The 16,102-nt window shown below is 41.2% G+C and overlaps 1 protein-coding gene across 1 annotated transcript in view; it reads right to left on the bottom strand.

Annotated features, from left to right (window-relative positions):
• Window positions 1–13,322, bottom strand: part of SYN3 (synapsin III) — a 234,639-nt gene extending 221,317 nt beyond the window's left edge. Inside the window, exons 1-2 of the mRNA XM_066996909.1 lie at window positions 13,273–13,322; window positions 13,081–13,146 (exon numbers count right to left, since the gene is read on the bottom strand). The gene's annotated coding sequence lies outside the window, so the exon portion shown is untranslated. The remainder of the gene's footprint in view (window positions 1–13,080; window positions 13,147–13,272) is intronic.
• Between the last annotated feature and the right edge of the window lie 2,780 nt (window positions 13,323–16,102).

The raw sequence follows: 16,102 nt of genomic DNA, 5'->3' as shown, positions 1-16,102 counted from the left end.
TAGGGAAGTGATTGAGTCACCATCCCTGGAGGTCTTTAAAAGATGTTTAGATGTTGAGCTTAGTGATATGGTTTAGTGAAGGACTTGTTAGTGTTAGATCAGAGGTTGGACTCGGTGATCTTGGAGGTCTCTTCCAACCTAGACGATTCTGTGATTCTGTGATTCTGTGAACTTGTAAGGCAGAGTACTCGTCTGTTACAAGCTTCCTCTATTGACATTGGCCACTAAAAAAAAAGAACAAGAGAAGCAGTGCTTTGTCTTATGAACATTTAAGTAATGCATTAGTACCTAATGGTGTTAACTACAGTGCTGATTTTTTTGTTTTAAAAAACAACTGGACTAAGCATTAAATTAGCATTAACCTACCATACAACACACAGCCTTGTGCTGATGTGTTAGGCAATACTTGCCGTGACATTCACTGCATAGCTAACTGTGCATATCAGATGGACACTGCAGGTTTTCAAGGCCTTTGATATTCTCTCAATATGTTAAATTCATATTAAATATCCATGCATACTGTTACGATAGGGCAGAAGAATCCCCAAACTGAGATAAACAGAATTAGGACTTGCCTCCACTTCATTGTTGCTCATGATGCAGCTTCCACCCCAGCACCTTGGACAGGGGAACAAAGGTGAGCAGATTGGGCTTGCACCATCCTTGGAGGGTGGCCACCCTCCCATGTATGAGCGCACACATGAACCAAGCAGTGCTTCTTCCCAGGTGAGAGCAACCCATGATACTCTCTTGGTTATGAACACTCCAAGAAACCCTACAGTTCTGGCACTAGCAATGATGATATGAGGGATTAAAAACTGAAAGAAAAAAGGTGCATGGGATGAACACATGGCTCCAATTTACCTGTATTACTAATACGTTTAGTGCAATCCTGCAGTAGGTGCAATGTAGAGGCAATGAGATGAGGAATAGTTAACTACCACAGCCGTTTACTGTTCCAGCACTTCAAGTCAACGCAGTGACTGAAGAATGAAAATCCACGTATGTGCAGAATTACTACTACTGCAACTGGTGATAGCACTTCAGCCCAAAACATTTCTAAAATGTGTAGCTTTTCTGAAGAACTGCTTTCAGACTGCATAGCTTTTTAATCAACCTGCAAAGCAACATAATCAAATAATGTAATTAAGCAAATGGGATCAGGGATCTAAGAAATGCCTTCAGTCCCATAGCAATTCACTGTAACTTGCTTGGCAGAAAATACTGACAGCTTAGCTAGTATCTGGAGTACAAGTTTGGGTTTCATCAGCACAACTTGTCTGGATATTCTCCAAAGGACTTCATGACACTTCAAGAAGAGCTATATATCTACTGCAGGGACCACCATCAGTGAAGACATTTACATTGTTCAGGAAATCATGAATAACAACAGGTGATGTTGCAGATATACATGTCTTTATGAGGGCTTGGATAGTATTTATAAAAAAGTCTTAGGGCAGCACTTGCCAAACATATGATGGAACAGTCATGGGGAGTTTGAAGAAGGTTTCCATATATATTCTTTGCAAGATGTTTACAGAAGGTTAGCAACAGTTGCACATAAACTTGAGGAATTTTGTGTCAGAAGACCTAATAAAATACATGCTGAATTTCACATTTAGGGAAGTATGCCTTTATCTTCCCTGCAAGGGGAAATAAAGCTGCTATCACAGTAGAATGTTAATGTTACATCTCAGAGCTATATGAAGAAAGACTAATATTATCTTTGCAGAAAGATAATAGTAAGCTGCCCAGAAGACAGTAAAATAGAGCTCATGTGGGGTGCACGTGTGAACACATCTGTATACATATAAAAGCAAAAAATTTAATTGTGAAGAGACTGAAAGAAGATTACTATGTTTCAATTTTAAGTAGAAAAATCAGTTCCAGAGACTAAATAATTATTCCCACAGGGTAAAGGCTAGAATATTTTCTGTTTTTAAAGTCAATATCTCTAGATTTCTTTTATCATTCTGGAAGATGACACAGGGCAGGATTACTTCAGTATGTTTCATATTGTTATTGAGAAAGAAATAGAAGAAAATACTGCATTAATATATTCTTAGGGACCCTAGGGACATGGGTAGGACACCAGTGTGGCTAAAAGACTGAATCCTGGCCTGATTTAATTAAGGAATTTTAATTTCTTACTGTTGCTGGAGTTGGGTGCATAAAATTGTCCAATAGAGGTACGTAAGGAACTATCACCCAAGGCACACTCTCTATGAAATGATAATACTAATTGAAACTTTAGAAAGCTAGAGCAAGGACTAAAATACTGAACCAAAGAGATTTCCAGTGAGTGACTGGAGATCTAGATCAGTCAGATCATCTAGATCAGCTTAGCTTGGTTTACATGTGTAAACTATATACAAATTATTTTAACATGAGTGCAAAACTTGCCATAATGAAACAAAGTGTAAAAAGCCTGAGTGCAGTAGAAGCTTAAGACCATGGTTAATTTTTTCCCTACTGCTATTTTTATAACTCAGAATAATAACATTCTATACCTCTTCCTGAAACTAAAGCTCTCCCAGAAGATGCTGTTCAGCTATCAGTGTGAAGTACCTCCTTTGCTTTGAGCTTTACATACTTATTATAAAGATGATGATCAAGTTTGAAAGAGAGAGATGAACAGAAGACCAAAAGACCAAGACAAAGAACGCATCCCACCCACACTTACAAAAATTGTCAGCGAACCTTGGTCACTCTTAATGTGCTAGGCATTAAGTTATATTTCCATGGATCTCAAATAAATTAGACAGAGAAGCTGAAGTTCTAAACTACTGTTTGAGTTGAGACTCTTTGTCTAAAGACTTCTTTTGCTCCTAGGTCACTATGGTCCTGTGCTCTGCAGATGAAGAGTCAGGTTCAGTAATGTCCCTTTTATTACTTCCCACAGTGAGTTCTTGGAGCAGAAATCAAACACCAGCCTACCGTCCTGAAGCATGTGCCTTCTTCAAGCAATAAGACCCCATCTCACAGCACAGTGAGAACGCATGCCTGAGGAATGACTGTTTACTATAGCACACCACAGAGCAACAAAATCTAGTATACAACTTCAGTTTGGGGAAGTTGGCTTCTGGAACGATCTGAGCCTTGGAGGCCAGAGGAACAGTAATTCCTCTCCTTGGCTTACACTGCTCTTCCACACTGACTTCATGTTTAAAGTTCTGAGTCATATTTTAGCACTACAGGAATGCAAAGTTTAACTGTCGATGACAGGAATGAACACTGCATGACATTCAATACCACATTTAAAGATACTATTTGCAAGATTAATGTATTCTGCTTACTGCTGGTGGCACAGATCAGCAAATACACCAGGACAGCAGAACAGACACAGAGCTGATGCCTGCTTCACATTTGTTAGAGCCAAGCTAGCCAGGGAGGAATAAGTTATGTGGAGTATCGGGTCTTGCTGGGAAGGAGAAAGAGCATGTCTACAGCCAGGGATGCTACCAGGCCTGAGGGATCAGAAGAGATTAGCGTTCTACAGAGGCACCCAAAGTTGCCATGAATTGACAACCTACATGCTTTGACCAAGGCATCTATTTAAATGTCTCCATCACAAGGGATTTTCATCTTTCCTACCTGACTACTTAGTAAAAGGACAAGAAAGAAATTGGTGGCTTCTCTTCTTCCCACCCTGGACAAGATATTTTGGCACCACTGAGTAGTATCAGACAGGAGGAGGGGTGGAAGAGATTTTAACTCCTCTCTCATCAGGATCACAATGGAAATCACCACTACTGATAAATACGTTGCCAAACTGACAACGTAACATTTGCTCTCATTGGTTCACTTGTCTCCATGGAACCGATCAGGGAAAATTAATCTCCTGGCTGGAAGCAAGCTTTTGTCTGAGCCAAAGTCTTCCAGCTTGCCTTCAAGGAATTCCTTGCCTTTCAGTATGATTGAAGGCCTGTACATCACTGCTGAGCATCACCTCATTAAATCACTACTGAGCAGACCTCAGAGATACTTCCTATCAACACCATGATAGAGCTTGGTGTTGCCATGAGGAAGGGGCTGCTGCAAGTCATGAAATCAGGTATTTGATGCAGATAGAGGTAGCTCTCATTAGGAGCCACACAGTCATGCACATAATCATCTCAGTACTATGTTTCTCTACCTCCTCCTATTCCCCCCCCTGCTACATTTTGGTTTCAGCAGCCTGGTTGGTTTTGCAGTTTCTAGATGAGTTCTGTCAACTTCAGGAAAAGTTGGGCATATGGCAAACTGACTCAGGCTCCAGCCAGTGTGAAAGCCTTCATTAAAGACTGTCTTGCCAGACTGCTCTTGCACTTCGCATTGCATTTATGCAAGTATTTAAACATCTTCAGACCTTGATCCACCAGTTTACAGTGCAGATGGCAGGGGAAGAATGGAGCATGACCATGAGAAAGATGTTCATCCAACCAGCCTCATGGAGCAGGTACTGAGACAGCAATGAGTTCCTGGGTTATCCTGTACATAGGGTGTAAAAACATTGCTCACAGAGCTGAGATAGCAATGTCTTCTCTCACAGAGGCAGAAACTCATGCATCATTATGGCTCATCAGATGGCTGCTTTCCATTTTCACACCTCTGACCCTTCAGAAAATGGGCTGAAACCTCACAGAAAGAGCTGAAAACTGTCATTTATCTGTCATTTGTTCAGTCAGGTATCGCTGCTGAGCCCAGACAAGAGCACCCTATCAAAGACTTATGGGCAGGAGGCCTTCTTATTTCCTTACTCTTCCTATTTCTTTCTAAAATACTAGTGGAACAGATAAGTCCAAGTTTTGTACAGGAAGTCCTAGAAGTGAGAGCTTAAGAGATTCCCTTTTAAGGCCGAACCTCATCTCCAGTGTATTTACATCTCTAAACAGTGCAAATTACTAGACCTAAACAGCTTTTCTCTAGTTTATTAAAATGACAGCAAGAAATTTTGAGTAACATTTTTTTTTTTCATTTGGAAGATCAAAGTCCATCACTAAGAAAGATGCATTTTTTGTTCCCCTCCAACAGAGCAGAAAATTTAAGAGACACTGAAACAGGTCTCAGGATTTGGAGAAAACTTACAAACATGCCTCAAATCCAGAAGGAGATGAGTGAAGACTGAGGCAGCAAGATCACCTACACAGCCAACCAATTTCTCAGGCATACGTACACATCCTCTAGGTATCTGAAGCCCTGCCACACAGCATAGCAGAACACATAGCTGTCTTTTAGACAGATGTGCATTCCTTTCCTCAAAGTAGCTGATAAAAGCTGGTTTGAGTAGTTACCATGATCATTCAGTGGGCAGTCTGAGTTTAGAGTGGTGAAGCTGGATCCCTCTAAGGAGCAGGATTTCAGACTAAGTAATGCAAGGATTTTGTCTAGCCTTAGGGGTTTAAGAGGCTGAGCTGTTACCCAGTTCTTCCTGAACAAGCATTCACACTTCAGGTGGCAGTCCATGCAGCACCACGGTGGAGGAGCTGGACTTGCACCATTATTGACTCCTGAAACTAAGCCTGCCATGGGACAGAGGTGTTGGATTAGCAAATGAGAGCCCTGCAGCTCATACCAAGCCTTTCGTTGCAGCAGGTCTGGAGGCACTGCTTTCACTTAATGTCCTCTCTCAAGCACACTTCAGAGATCTTTAAAAGGCAGCTCTGGAGACAGAAATCTTATTCATGCAATATCCCATACTAATGCATAGCTTGCTTTTCACATTTCCCCTCAGACAACCCTGTGAATTTGAGACCTGTGAAGAAATACATTGTTTGTTATCACATCCTTAAGTCTTGATAGGACTTCCTTTTGCAGGAATAAACTCAGCTGTAAACAGATTGCTTTACTTGGCTAACAAGCATTACATTAACATATTTCACTGCACACCATTACTTCCCTACTAGAAGGCAGCTCAGGCTAGAAAGATGCAAAGAGAACAAAGCACAAAGACTTTCTCTAAGTAAAACTAAAATTTACTTGCTTGTAAACATTGTTTCCATCCAATCAGAGAGTTTAGGGAGGACTTGAACACCTTCAAAATATCACTGGAGATTTATTCTTTCAAGTTGTGACATCTCCTTCCAGCAATTCTAGTTACTACGCATCACTTCTGATCACGTCTTCATATCTGCTGCATGGCCAAGAACAGGCATAAGCCACATTCATGCTGTGCAGAGCAAACATGCCATTTTATTACTGTTTTGTCTGAAAGATCATGTTCAAAGTACAATAATTTATCTTGCTGAAGGATGTGACAGGCCAACTGTTACCTTTGATCCTCTTATCAGATCAAACCTCTTGGGATTTTACCAGCTACTGAAGGAGAGCACTGAACTGTGAAGGGTACCCAATGTTAGACAACCTGCAGCAAGAGCAGCACCTTTCAGATGGCTCACCCCTAAGCTGAACTAGATTTAGTCTGTCAAGAAGAAATCAGAGCTGAGAAGCATATATAGGCATACATCAAAAAACGTAACCTCAAATTAAAAGAAAACAAAGAAATAGCCATGAGAAGAACTTTCTTCCTACCCTGCCTCATGACAATCACTGCATCTTGTGCTTTGGGAATTAATCTTTTTATATTTATTATGTGTAATTTCTTCTGCTGCTTTATTCACATTTCACCAAGTTGTTGACTAGAAAGCAGAAACTTGAGCACTTCTTGAAACACTTCTTGAGGTGCAAGAACATATTTCTGCATATTTCTACCTCGTTAAAGAAACACCAGAAAAGACAAGGGGCATTTCAGTAAGAGGTAAACAGACAGTTCAGCCTGTGTGCACTGCAAATCAGTTTGAACCCGCAACATGCTCAGATGAATCACATGTATGAATCACACAGGGGTGCTGGTCAACAGCAGGCTCAACATGGGCCAGCAGTGTGCCCTGGAATTCAAGAGGGCAAACTGCATTTTGGGGGTGCATTAAACACAGAATAGCCATCTGGTCAAAAGAGGTGATTTTCCCCACTGTATTTAGCATCAATGCAGCCTCAGCTTGAATGTTTTGTGCAGTTCTGGTCTCCACAACATTAAAAAGACATTAAGGTACTTGAAAGCATCTTCTTGAAAGGTACTTGAAAGGGGAGGGCAACAAGGCTGGTAAATGGGCTGAAAGATGTTTCCTGTGAGGGGGGGCTGAGGACACTTGGGTTGTCTGGTCTGGAGAAGAGAAGGCTGAGGTGACCTCATTGTTCCCTGAAGCTTGCTGAGGAGGGGAAGTGGAGAAGGATGTGCTGGTCTGTTCTTGCTGGAAACCAACAACAATATGCAGGAACAGTACAAAGCTGCACCAGCGGAGGTTCACACTGGAGATTAGGAAATGTTTATTTACCATAAGGGTGTTCAGACACTGGAACAGGCTTCCTAACGAGGTGGTTGATGCCCCATGTCTGTCAGTGTTCCAGATGCATTTGGATAATGTCCTCAATAATATGCTTTAACTTTTGGTTAGCCCTGAAGTTGTCAGGCAGTTGGACTGGATGGTCTTTGAAGGTCCCTTCCAACTGAATTATTCAGTTCTCTCTCTGCCTCACCAGTTCAGCTGAGGAAAGAGCAGATTGCCCTGGTCTCCTCAGATTTCTTTACTGCTCAGAGGTTAGGACTGAAGAGCTTATGTTAAGTTATTTCTCTCACTAACTTCCTACATACTTTTTGGTCAACTAGTTTCCTACTTTCAGAAAATGGGATGCTAGAAATAAGCTGAGGTTTTGAAATCCTCAATTTTGAAAAGATTTTAGGCAGCTGTGTTTTAAACCATTATGTTTAAGTAATGTTTCAATCACATTTCAAGTTTTGTGATACTTCCTTATTGGGGAAGGGGAGGGCAGGCTTTCTGTTGCAGGAGGGCTGGGAAAATGATATTTTTTCAGATTCCTCTCAAAGGAGGAGCCATGATCTTTTAAAGCCTCCTAGAAAGCAGGCTGTGAGCTTGGCTCATCTCGCCTGAGCCTTGTTCAGCAGAACTGAACATAACAGGCATGGTCTCTACCATATGTTTACTCCCAGCCTCAGTAAAGACCTGGTAATTCAGCAGGACCCCCACTGACTATGGCCAGTCCACCAGCAAGACTGGTCAAATGCAAAAGGTTCAATACTTAGATATTTTACCGCAGCAATAGAGAGTGGATCTCAGATCATCCCAGGTCCCTAACTCCTGCCTCCTTGTTCTTATGCCGAAGCACATCTGTTCAGCAGTGTGGATTAATTTTTAAAGTAATCTCATGTTATAGCATTAATTTCACAGGGTCAAAGCCATGACACCACTAAAATGCTCCCAATCTTGAAGCTGGGAGATGAGAGTTAACTTTCCATTTGCAGGGAAAGGAAGCTTCAGCAAAAACCTGCAATTCTTAAGAGGACCATAAGACAAGGATTACACAGGTCAAGTCATTACAGCTTTCCATTAACAGCCACCATACAGCAAGTTGCACAGAAATCATTTTTTCTGCTTCCCATAATACCACAGCACAGTCTACCCTGCCCTGACAAACACCAGCAGTTGCAGGGCTTCCATATAATTTCATCATGGTATCTAAATAAGAAACATTATATTTCTAGAAGTATTGGAAGGATGAAGATCCCCATACCCAGCTTCCTGTGCTCCCTTCAAGAAAACAATACTCAGAGACAGCTTAAGTATCTGTAGTAGCTATTTGTTTATCCAGCTCCATTGCTCTAAAAATGTGAAAAGATACTTTCTATATGTATATAATTCAGTTAGCACATACAATATGCTCCATCACTAGCACTAAGTACAACTTTCATCACTCGGATTTGTTTTATGAATTTACTTACCCGCTTCCTAATAACATATTAGCATTGTAATGCATTTCCTGCTGGACAAAGCCCCTATTCACAGATGGAAGGGAAAGTGTTGGAAGTACAATGCAATAGAGTTGGCTTGTAAAAAAAAATAAAGTGGAAAGTTGTGTTCACATGATTTCAAAACAGCATATAAAGAGGGATTTATGAACACAGAAGGAATGAGATTTCTATCAAGAAAGCTAGGAAATATGAACATCTCATTATAAGATATGCTCATTATAATATGTAGTATGCTCCCAGGATCATGGAAATTGTAAAATATAACATTTGCAAGTATGCAGAAGTGGCAACTATATCAAAAGGAATATAATTGTACAATTACAAGTGAAAACATTTTTAAGGAGTGACACAGTTATGATTTTATGATACTGTGCAAGAGCATTTACTCTAAATGTTTCTTTTAGAATAAATGTTTTACAAACTCTTTTCATGACTACCAAATATTCCCATACGAGGATTTAAAAAAAAAAAAAGCCCTCCTCTCCACAGGTTTCCCCATCACTGACCTCACATACAATTGTAATATCAACTACACATGCTCTTCTTGCATAAAATAAATAAATAATAATAATAAAAATATGCAAGAATAGGTAAATACCAAATTTCTCAGTCAACAGACAACTGCAGTTTTGCAGGCCAGCTCCCATGATTTCAAAATTGCATGTTCCATTTTAAAAGAGATATGTGGGAAATTGACAACACAGGTTTGCTTTCCCACCTAATGGGACTAAAAGTGACCAAGCTCCATGGGGAAGTCAGTTACAGCCTTGAAGGCTGAACTGACAGGCTATTAATTCCATAGTTTCCTCACCAACTGCTTAAATATTTAATCTCTTGACACCTCTTAATGATATCCCTCCCTCCTGAAGGTCTAGTTTTGCAAAGGTATTTGCTGACTTCCCAGCACCCTGATATTGAAGTCTCGGTCTAGTCCAGTAGCGAGCCAGCAACCAACGAGTTAAGGCTGGAGATAAGTGGTATACACATAATAACTGTAACTAGCCCTCACTTAGTGTCACAAATAACATGCTATGCTCATTATCCAGGCCTATCTCTAGCAAGTGAAAAACCCCAAATGGATTTGATGCATTCCTATATGGCATGGCTAAGCGCAGGGGCTTTAGCAAGTTTAAGGAGAAATGCAAGAAGGCAAATGGGGTTAAACAGCTCAAATGGCAGCTGTTCTTGTCCCTAAAAAGAAAATGTGTTCAATTATTCATGTTCAGATTAAACTGACAATGAAGCCAGCTTCAACACAGCAATTCTTCTGCATTATTCATACCATGGAGCCAGCAGAGTCTCTGCAAAAGGATGTTTTTTGCAGATGGATGAAGCCTACAAATGGTTCATAAGATGAGCTCATTCATAAACTCAATGAAGAAAGTACGTATGTTGGGAGATATTTAAATATGAAAACCCAGTGAGTGTTCCTTAGAATGATTAGATAAGGCCTGCATCATCTAGAAGCTACTGGGGCTTAGAAACCTTATTGAGGTTTCTCTGCAGGAAAAGCAAAGATTGTCTTGGGTGTCTGGTCATTGTCTCTGTTCTACTTCAAGACATGGAAGTATCTAGAGAATCCATTTAACATAATGGCTACTGCATCACACCAGGCCTTTTGTATTTGCTTCTACTTAACCAGCAGGGCCATGACATCTCAGTTTCTCCCAAGACTCCAGAGTAGTCTTCAAAGCAACTTCAGCCAGCAATATCTCTATTAACAGCTGTGCTGCTATGGCCATCAGCAAATGGAGCTGCTCAGGTCTCTGAAAATCACACAGAGGGCAACCAAGGCAGTACACCTGCAAATGAAATCTCAGCAGAGGCCATTCTGTGAATATGGCTTTTAGAGAACCCTGGGTGCACACTTCAGCATCGTGTCTCTTGCTTGTGACCACAGAGCAGAGCTCTTCTGCAAGGATTATAGGGCTCAGTTCAGTGGAAGCACCGCACAAGCTCAAGTTAACTGACAGTCAACTGCACACTTTAGTCACCCCTTCCATTCTTCTCTGAACCTGGTGTTCTTTAGAGTGAATATAAGTGAATATACTCATGGGTCCCTGAATTTTCCTGCAAAAGTTGTCTTTCAGGCACTGAGAGTGATAAAGAATGGGCTAGAGAGACACAGTACTTCCAATTGAGTAAGCCAGAGACCTGTTCTGCAGCCAGAATTGCCCTGCAGTGCTACCATTGCTACCATCACCTCTGAGAAGTCAGTTTTTCAGGAACACTCAGAGCCAAGAAGATGTACCTCAAAGTGTCATAGGCTGAGATGGTTCCCTTTTGGTCCACCTGATTATTCATTTATAAGTGCTTTATTTCAGAGACTGAAGTCCATCCACCACAGAAGACCTAAAATTTGTTGAAATTTCTGCAGTAATGCCCAGAACTCGTCTTTGAGACATAATACATTGTCAGAGTGAGTGCCAGGTTTTTAATCAAGATTTAAGTCACAGTGTCCCTATGTCCTCCCTGCAATTAGTCATCCCATTAAGCAATTATCCTCACTGTTGGGAGCTTGAACTCATTTTTTACTCAGACTTTACATCACTTCAGCTGCCAACCACTGTGTATCATACTTTTATGTTAGAGAGCCATCTAGCAGAAGACTCAGCACTCTGCAGACACCTACAGGATACTAGTCACAGTCAGCTTTCATATGAATAAATTACTTATTTTTTGCTACATATATTTTCCTGAGTTAACAACAGAACATTTTCTAAAGCAGCTGAAACCTCTCCCACCAATGTCCTTTTTGAAATGTAGGCTCAGACTGAAAGAGTGCATGGGGACTTAATGAGTGACAGCAATAATACGTTACAAGTTATCACCTTGCTGACTTGTTAATTGCAAGGTTATCTTTTACTGCCAAGGGCATCACTTTCTTTTTGATCTCACATCACATTCCCAACATGCTACAGAGCATCTTGGTTTTTCATTGTGTTTTTACTGAAATCACAGAACTCTGGATAGGATTTCAAAGATCCATGTGCAGTTTATGGAAGATGTTCTATGGAAGTTTTTATCATCAAGTTTTTTATCACCAAGAGGAACCTAAACTAAACATAGGAAGTTCATGTCTTTGCACTTGTGCCACACATGCACCCCCTTTCCTGGGGGTCTTCTAGACCTGGCTTCTCCTCCCCACCAGCCTTGGCATAAACCACAGCACTGAATCACAGTGGCAGAGAAGCAATCTGGAAACTAAGTCTTTCATCTCCTAGGAGTAAGGACACTTATTTTAGCAGTATGATTACAATAGCAGAAGAGTACACAGTGGATTAGAAGGAAAAAAGGAATAAAAACAATAAGGCAAGATCAAGAACTGAGCTGAAGCCTGCTGCAGTGATAATGCAGTTGAGTATTTTCCGTTTTACAGGTGTACTTGTCATTCAGACAAGTAACAGACACCAGTCTGACTTCATTCACAGCCCCTGAATAAACTCAGGGATGTAGGTAGCTCCAGACTAGCCAGCAGGCGAGAATCTGGCCCTGAGCATTTCAGAAGAACCCTCTTTTACAGAAGGACTTCTGACAATACACCAGCCCTAAGGCAGATGCAGACCTGATGCAGAGACAACAAAAGCAGAGCGCATACAGCTCTTTGCCCCCTGTGCCCTCATCCTCTGCCTAGTTCCTCCACCACTGAAGATGATGTGAGCTGTCAGTGCTGTGATGGAGGACCAGGGGACTGGAGCAGTGGAAAAGTGAAATCATCATGGCCTTTCTGGTAAATCCGTGTGACAGTCGATCTCTTGGGTCCATATCATTTGATAATGTTTACCTACGGTAGTATCCACACTGTATGTCTGAATGCAGTCAAAAGGTCAGACTCATAACAAGCATCTAAGTCACAAATTTGGGCTATTCTCACCTCATTTTTGTTACTTATTTTAACAAAGAAACCTTAGATTTGTTAAAGAAAATTTTTAGACCTTACAGCTGCTAAGAAAAAACTGAAATTACAATGAGTGAAGCTTATGATTGCAGGAAATAAAAATATTGATTTAGAATTAAAAATATTTAATATTTTAAAAATAGTGTGATATGCTTCAAATGTATCTGAACCCCAGCCACTTCCTATATCTTCCATCCATACTTGGTTCATTAATAGTGATTTAAAGGGTTTATGCTATTCTAACAGACCTCAGAATTTAGGGATCGTTTCCCCATTTTTTTCATCTAATTGAATGGATTTACTACAGGTATAAGCTACTGAATTTCTTGCTATGCTACATAAACCAGTTTATGCAGAGTCAAAAGTCATCCCTTACCTCTAAGCATCTTTTCTTACTGGGGGAGCTCACATAACAGTAGTTAATGCTTCCACAGCTCACCGTCTTAAAAAAAAAAAAAAGAATCAAGCCAGCTTTCACTCGCAGACTTGGTCTTGGTGTAGCTGCAGAGGCTCTGTCAAGAATTTCGGGGGTGATAGCTCTGCCTGCCCTTGTGCACAGCTGTATTACCTGCCCACGTTTCCCCCAGTGGGGTGCTGAGTCTCTCCACTCCCATGATCATCCCCCCTTTGCCCTTCCCGCCGGTTGTTTTCCGGATAAGCAGTTATTTTCCTCATCAACGGTGATCAACAGACACCATCTAGTGGTGCCTGGAAAACCCGCTGTTTTCATTTAGCTCCTATTTCTGAGACTTCACGAAGCAGTTTGTGCTACGTGTGCTAAGTGGGCACAGCACTCCTAGCTGCTCTTACAGACAGGAAAGCAAACCTAATATAGAGATGGCATGGCAGCTCCGCAGAAACAGATGTGACAAACAATGGGTCACCAGAGCCTTGGATGGGCTCTGGTCTAAATTCAGCTGCACACGAAGACTGCGCTGGGTGTTAGGGCACAATACCTTTTAGGGGGAAGCACGAAACTCAGGTGCTACCCTTGGAGCCTGCCCAGGACTTACAGGCTTCCAGAGCCACAGCTGCTGCTCCCAGAACTGAGGTCTCCTTGTCAAGGCAAAGGTTTCCAAAACAAGGGGTCCTTATACCAAAGGCTAATCCTGAAAAACAGCTTTGTCAAAAGGAGTAACTCCAGTTTGATGATGTGGCCATCAAACACAAAATTCAGTACAAAGTTAATGTTTTTTCTGTTGTTGTTGTTGTTGTTGTTGTTTTTATACTCACCCTTCACCACGGTTTCTTCTTTGACAGCCATTTGCATTCCTCTTCCTATCCTTATTCAGAAAAGCCCAGAAAGCAGATGCTGATATGAATTAAGGAGCAGGCCTTGCCTAGGGCTTAACATTTACAGTCTGTCTTTGGATACTTGCACTCAGACAAGTAATTAGGAAATAAGCATACTGTGAACTTAATGAACTGAAGTTATTCTGCAATCACACGCAGAGATTCCTGCCCCATAGTTAATATAAGGTATTTTGATACTCAGAAACAAGCTACCTTCACCAGCTTTTGGTTAACAGTCCACGTAAAGTGTTTGTTACAGTTATATGGTACAGTATTTTCAACCATATATATTTTTTTTTACTTCTCAGAAGTATTTCCATCTGTTATGTTTTTTTCAGCTTTCCCATCTCCAAGAGGACTCCCAGCAACTGGGAGCAAACTTCCTTTAGATCAAAACCCCTCAACAGCAATATACCCATCCCTCCAAACAGCAAACCAGCCTTCCCCCAGAGCCTCATATCTTCATACTACACCAAGGGCTCCTTCAACACTTCTGCTAAACCAACACAACTTCCAACCAAGCAGGGTTAGTAGGCCCCTCATAGACTGTTAGAGACATTGAATCCACCCCACTCCACTAGTGTGAGTGAGCTGATTGATTGGGTGATGCAGCACAAGCAAGCCTGAGCCCAATGTCCATCACTAATGCCAGCAAATGGCAGCAAATGTTTCGGTGGAGGAAGATATAAACCTGTTCCCCTTGTGGGAACAACTTTGAGGGCTGATTCTCTCGAGGAATATTTCAAAAGCAAAGAATCTGATACTCCAGAATTTGGATAGGTATAAGGATAATTTCTCACTCATAGGCCTGTAGTCACTCACCCTATGGCATTAAAATGACTGTAGGTACACATAGTTTTGCAACCTTCAAGCATTTTGTAGTCCAAACTACTTCTCACAGACTAAGCAAGATGGTTTATCAAGTGAGAACTTGTGACACAGGTGGTAACACTTGCCCAAGGTATTTCAGGATGTATTACCAAATCCTAACTTGAAAAGAGGTCTCTTGCTAGGCTGCCACTGTCAGCATATCAGTCAAGGAGAGCATAAAGTTGTGGGTAGTTTCTGAAACTGTGGTGGCTCTTTTTACTTTCACTTATCATAGAATGGCTTGGATTGGAAGGGACCTTACAAACAATCTGATTCCAATCCCCCTGCTGTGAACAAGGACACCTCCCACCAGCCCAGGTTGCTCAAAGCCCCATCCAGCCTGGCCTTGAACACCTCCAGGGATGGGGCATCCACAGCTTCTCTGGGCAGCCTGTGCCAGTGCCTCACCACCCTCTGAGTAAAAAATTTCCTCCTAACATCTAATCCAAATCTTCCCCCTTTTAGTTTAAAACCATTCCCCCATTGTCCTATCATTTCCTTTCTGAGTACGAAGTCGTTCTCTATCTTTCTTTATGAGCCCTCTTAAAGTACTGAAAAGAACATCTCTCATGTACTTGTACCTACGCTCTATCCAAGCATGACAGGAGCTATAAATGAAAAAGACTATGAAAGATCTATGATATTACTACAAGTAGCATTATTAACTGATATTTTCTCTGTTTATGACATATATGGAGTATCTCTAAGAATTAATAAAAGACAAAAGCCACAAAGGACCCCACTGCAAGTGATGGTACAAGGTTTCAATGAATAAAGCTAGCAAGTTGTGCTGGACTATGCCTTGAAGTAAAATGTTTAGATGTACGTAGGTCTTTGCATTCCCAAACAATAACCTGTTCCTCGGATGAATAAACTACTTTGTTTTTTCCTGACACCCTTTTGTTTCACTTTCCATGTACCAAAGCTTATCATACAATGGCTGCTGGCAGAGCAACGAAGGAAATGGAACAAATGTACTTTTAGCACACCCTCACTTGTTTCAATAGAAGTTTGCCAGGATTGCATTTAGCCTAGTACCTATATACAGAAATTACAGTGAGCTTTTTGATGTAGTCATTATTAGATAACTAATGTTATTATCCCTAAGGGGCAGGGCAAACAGAGGAGAGAAACAAAGATGTTTTGGGACAATCTGCTTGGCTGTAATGAGGTAAGAGGAAGCTGGAAAACTAGCTTGTTAGCTAGAGAAAGATGGTGGGCCCTGGGAAAGGCTG

Source organism: Anser cygnoides, chromosome 1 (genome assembly GCF_040182565.1).
Source record: "Anser cygnoides isolate HZ-2024a breed goose chromosome 1, Taihu_goose_T2T_genome, whole genome shotgun sequence".
Taxonomy (NCBI): domain Eukaryota; kingdom Metazoa; phylum Chordata; class Aves; order Anseriformes; family Anatidae; genus Anser; species Anser cygnoides.
This window is presented reverse-complemented; position numbering and strand designations above follow the sequence as displayed.